The following is a 5,771-nucleotide window of genomic DNA, read 5'->3' on the forward strand; positions in this document are numbered from 1 at the left end:
TGACCCCCTTGGCTCTAGATTCTCCCACAAGAGGAAACATCTGGTCCACATCTACGTAGTCAACTCCTCTCGGGATCAAGCATGAGCGTTCAGCACAAAATCACCCAGAGCGTTTGGCATCAAAACCATAAACTTGACTGAAAGCTGAACTTGGCTTTTTGTGATTATCGATCATTTAAAGTGGGGTCAAGTACATGGGCCCCCACTGTTTCTATCAAAAACAGTTTTTGATTTAGGATTGTTTAATGCTAATACTGGCTTCACAAAGTAGGAAAGAGAATCCATTACCCAGCACCCGTTTCCATCATTTTATGTCACATCCATAGAGCTGGCACAGACACAATGGGCTGAATGGCCTCCTGCTCAGTCATTAAATACCTGAAATTGCTAACACTTGCAGAAATAATTTAGGCTGGAGAATCCAAAATAGTTTTGGTATAAATGGAAAATCAATTTTGACATAGGTAAAATGTCACACTTCAAAGAAAAAGGGAGGTCACACATTTACTGTATATACATTTTTTTTCCCAATTAAAGGACAAAGGGATCTTCGTGTATAGTTACAAAAAGAGAACACTGAATAAAACAAAGTTTAACGCAGCTGCTTAAAATAGAAGAAAGCCAAGCACTAGGCATATTCCTGGAGGACAGAACTGAAAATAAGAAAAATTATACTAAATTTCGTTATTTTGGTTACTAGGTAGAGCTCTGGTTGCTATATTATAAAAGTTATAATGAATGGTTTATTCATTGTCACTTGCATTTTACATTGAATAATGCAGTAATATACAGTGAAAGGCTTCAACTGTTGCCACAATCCAGGGCCATTTTGGATAGTTTAAGAATAAAAAAAGACATAACTGAAAGAGTCCTCAGCCGACTCATCAACAATACCTGCACCACCACCTGCGCTGGATCCACCAATGGAGGAGTGACCGCTCTAAGCTCCATCTCTTTGTCCCTAGTCCCACCTCACTGATGCAGCATCCTGTGCTGAACCCATACTCCCTTTGCAATCAGGAGTCCCTGGCTCCACTGCCACTTCATCAATGCCAGGAGACCCTGTTCTGGGCATACCATGCTGCCACTGGCTGCAGCCGCTGTCTTGCCAACACCAGGAGTCCCTGGCTCCGCTGCCAGACCAGGCCGCCATTGTCCTCTTGCCAATAGTCCTGCTCCAGCTGCCCTCCTGATTTGCTACCTTGCCAGTGCCATCATCTTGAAAAGTCTGCCATTGTAGTTGCTGTTGCCTCTGATCGCTGCAGGACCTTTGTTGCTACTGCCGCTCCCAGCACCAAAAGCCAGGAGAGCACCCCTGCTGCCACTGCCGTCACCACAAGGTGTGGTATTCACTGCTGCCTCGGACCGCTGGGAGGAGCTACCATTCTGGACATGGACCGCTCTAGCTGTCACACTGATTACGCTGCCTAACCTGCCGCAAACGGCTCCAAGGAAAAACGAAAGTAAGAAAAAAACAAAGAGAAGGAGCAAGAGAAAAAAAAGAGCGGGCATGTGGGAGCAGATGAGCTCACACACAGCCCTGCTACTCTGCTGCCATCTTCAAATCAATGGGTATAGGGTATGTGCACAGAAACTAGTAAGAATGAAACAAGAACTGTGAAGTTACAATTATCAAAAAAGGAATGATCAGGCTAGGTCTTTGTCCTCTTCCAAAGTGCAGGCAGAGAAGCAAAATAATTGACCTCTTTAAAATTATAAGAAGTTTTAATAAAACAGACAAAGGATATGCTTCAATTTGCATGGAAAAGAGAAACTGGAGACCATCAGCATTAGGCAGTCACAAAATCAATGGGGAAGTGAGGGGAAATAAAACTTCTTTACCAAGACAGGGGTAAGAATGTGAAACTTGTTACTACAGGGAATAGTTGGGGAAGCTAGATAAATATCTGAGGTAGAAAGGAATGGAGGGCTATCTGAATAGGATTGGATGGTGCAGGATGGGAGGAGGCTTGCATGGAACATAAACACAGGCATGGACCGATTAGGCTGTTTGGTTGATTTCTGTACTGTGCATGTTGCATGCGATTTAATATCGCCACTAGTTCAAATTAAATAGCTTTTATTTCAGAAAAGAACAAAAACGTGACTGAACTTTATCCAAGACTGATCACTTTCATTCTGTAGCTGTCATTCATCTGGATTTTAATCAACAACGTGCCTTCGGTTACACATTCTATATTTCCTGTTGCAATCTTTGAGGGTGGAACTCTAAGTGGCTTTGGTGTGGCACTTCCGTTGGTGCAGAGAAAACAAACAAGTGCTCGTTGTAAAAGGCCTAGTGAAATAACCGCCTGGCCCAAACGCTGGATGCAATGATTCTGGAGCTCAAACCAATTTGAACATCTAATCTCAGCGAAAAAAAAAAACAGACTTTAGATTACGAGATTTAAAATCAGGATCCAGAGAGATTCATGACAAAGAAAACAACAACTGTTAGTAAAATTCAACATTGCGTGTTTCTGTTTTTCATTACTGATGGCTATCCTCCACCATCTTGAGTCATTAACTGCCAAGCGTGACCTTTGCCAAGAATAGCAGATCGGTTGGTGAGTCATTTCTTTAATAATACATTTAGTTATTACCCATTAACACATTTTGGCAACCTTAAAACTTCACCTCCTCTGGGATGTTTACTGCTGTTTCTCACTACTCCATCACAAACCAAATTAAGAGTTCCTAGCTGAACTGTGGACTCCTAGTAAATGGTTGTACTGGTTCCAATAGATGTCAAATAAGTTTCAAGACCATTTTCATTGGTACAATGCCCTCTAGCAAGGCAGTTATTCCATTCTGTAGCACAGTAATTGCAACTTTCATACTGAAACGAACTTAGCAGTTGTCATACCATGGGTTGAGCCATCAGAATATCAATGCTGCAAAATGCTACGAGAGAAACTAGAATTCCATCACCTTTTCTCAACTTTAAGGTCAATTCACATGCATATAAACTCAAGGAATCAAGTAGAAGGATCTGGGTTCAGTCTGCATGGTTCTTAGTTTTGTGTGAAAGAAATAGAAAAGTAATCTATCATCCAGCACACACATCCTCAAGGATTCAGTAGCTATTTTCTAACAACAAGCATGTGAAGAAGAGATTTTAAAGCACTTTACAGTTTATTTCCCTGACATTTTGTATTTCTACATCACCTGCTCCCCTCTTAGACAGCCTGAAAACACATAGGGCAAATGGCAACTGCATGTTGGGGAGGCAATGGCCTAGTGGTATTATCACTGGACTGTTAATCCAGAGACCCAGATTCGAATCCCACCATGGCAGATAGTGGAATTGGAATTGGAATTCAATAAATATCTGGAATTAAGAGTCTAATGAAGACTGTGAATCCATTGTTGATTGTCAGAAAATCCCATCTGGTTCACTAATGTCCTTTAGGGAAGGAAACTGCCATCCTTACCTGATCTGGCCTACATGTGACTCCAGACCCACAGCAATTGGGTTAACTCTTAACTGCCCTCTGGGCAATTAGGGATTGGCAATAAATGCTGCCTCACCAGGATGAATAAAGAAAAAAATATAGTATGTTAGGAGTATAGGTGAAAGGAAGGAGTTAAGAAAAGGTGAAGGCAAATATTTTGTGTAAAAGAATCAAGAGATTCTGACAAACAGAAAATAGAAGTTTGACTTATACATGCAAATATTAAAATTTAATAACTTATCAGTTTTTTAATTTTTGAAGGCTTAAAAATTAGAAAACTGATAAGTCAAATGAATGCCAAAGTTGTTTCAACCGGATAATGTCTCTAAGTTTGACAAAAAAAATCTGCAAATGGAAAACAGGCACAGCAGCAAACTACTCAGCCCTCATGCATATTCCAACATTCATTAGGATCATGGTTGAACTGTACTTTCACTTATCCGATTATCTCCAAGGCCTTTCATAACTTAACTCTTAACAAAAATCTAATACTCCAGCTACTTGCCAATTCCAACTGATCCAGCATCCAAGACTTTTGCTGAGAGGGTTCCAGATTTTCACGGATCTTCATATGAAAAATCCTTTAAATGTACTTCTAAATGATCTACCTCTAAATTTAAAGTTAAAGCTTTCTTTCACTCGAGTTTCTCTGCTGGATTCATATCCTTAGTGATTATGGATTGTGTTATCAGTTAAATTATCCATTCTTCTGAAATCAAAGGAGTAGAGCTAAAGATTACGCAGCTTGGCCTCAGTCTCATTCTTTAAACTTTGGTATGATTCTTGGGAAACCATGCCTCCTCAAAAGGCAGACACAAATATCAGGTCAATTAATAATCGGAGGGAGAGGGCAATTTTTGAGTATGAACTCTATCACATTACCGTTCTGAGCTCAAGGGCATGGCCAACATTTCCGATTGCTGTTTCAAATTTTCCTTGTGTCTGTCTTTTCTCCAAGAAAGTAACTTTCCTTTCATCCTGCCTTAGTTTGGTGCTACACAACATCTATTACAAAAATGCTACTTATCTGCTCACGGGACACAGGCAGACAAAGAAATGGAGTTGAGTTGAGGCAGACATCAGTCATGATCTTACTGAGTGGCAGAGCTGACTCAATAGGCTGTGTGGTCTATTCCTGCCCCGATTTTCTACGTTCCAAGAGTCAACATCAAGCTGACACCAACCACAAGATACAGAAGACTGAATAAATCGCCTGCTATTATCAATTCCAACGAAAACCACAAATACATACGAGCACTTGGAACAAATGCTTGCACCAAATCACTTCAACGTCACTTTCTGGTGGATACATAATCATACAAGAAATTACACACTTTAGTTTTGTAACTACGAAGGGTTTTATTGGTCTGAGCATGCTTTCAGTAAATCAAGATGCAAGTTTAGAATCCTCCAGCTTTGTTTGGCTTCATGCACAATAAAACACTGCCATAAAAGCACATGCGTCAGATTTCATTGCTTCTATGGTAACTATACAAACAGAGAAATGACACTAATTAAACTTCTCTAAATCACCTCATCAATATTAACTTGTAAATTGAAAGTAATGGTACAAATGAACCTTTCATTCAAAAAGTCAATTTCCTGTCTCAGGAAACACTTTCATTACCTCACACAAGTATTGGAGAACATTGGGAGAAGTGGACAGAAGAACTAACGGACACAAACCATGGAAGACAAACCACCCAAAAGATCAGATGATCAGCTGATTGAAGAATCTTTTGAGAAATGAAATCCCATCACTCCAGTATATACTCAGACTTGTAGCTTCCTTTTTATAGAAACTTTCTGGTGACATTGATTTAGAGATATTTACCCTTGTTACAGTAAGGTATCCTGGCCAGAATATTCCCCATAGCATTAATTAACACAGCAGCATGGAGACTCAGTGGTTAGCACTGCTGCCTCAATGCCAGGGACCCAGGTTCAATCCCAGCCTTGGGTGATTGTCTGTGTGGAGTTTGCACATTCTCCCCGTGTCTGCGTGGGTTTCTTCCGGGTGCTCTGGCTTCCTCCTACAGTCCAAAGATACACAGGTTAGGTGGACTGGCCAAGCTACACTGCCCCGTAGTGTCCAGGGGTGTGCCTGTTAGGTGGACTAGACATTAGAAATGCAGGGTCACAGGGATAGGGCGAGGGTCTGGGTGGGATGCTCTTTGTAGCGTCAGTGTAGATTTGATGGGCTAAATGGCCTGCTCCCACACTGTAGGGATTGTACGAAAATAATTTCTCCATGATTGAGTTGCATAAATAAGGATACAGTGTGTAGAATGCACAAATTCTTACATCTGTGAAGCT

At 40.9% G+C, this 5,771-nt stretch overlaps 1 long non-coding RNA gene across 1 annotated transcript; it reads left to right on the forward strand.

Annotated features, from left to right (window-relative positions):
• Window positions 1-2,114: 2,114 nt before the first annotated feature.
• LOC125485093 lies at window positions 2,115-4,912 on the forward strand. Its single transcript, XR_007263854.1, has 2 exons — window positions 2,115-2,567; window positions 4,443-4,912. It is a non-coding gene; the product is annotated as an uncharacterized LOC125485093 (long non-coding RNA).
• Window positions 4,913-5,771: the final 859 nt, after the last annotated feature.

Source organism: Rhincodon typus, chromosome 16 (assembly GCF_021869965.1).
Source record: "Rhincodon typus isolate 14 chromosome 16, sRhiTyp1.1, whole genome shotgun sequence".
Classification (NCBI taxonomy): domain Eukaryota; kingdom Metazoa; phylum Chordata; class Chondrichthyes; order Orectolobiformes; family Rhincodontidae; genus Rhincodon; species Rhincodon typus.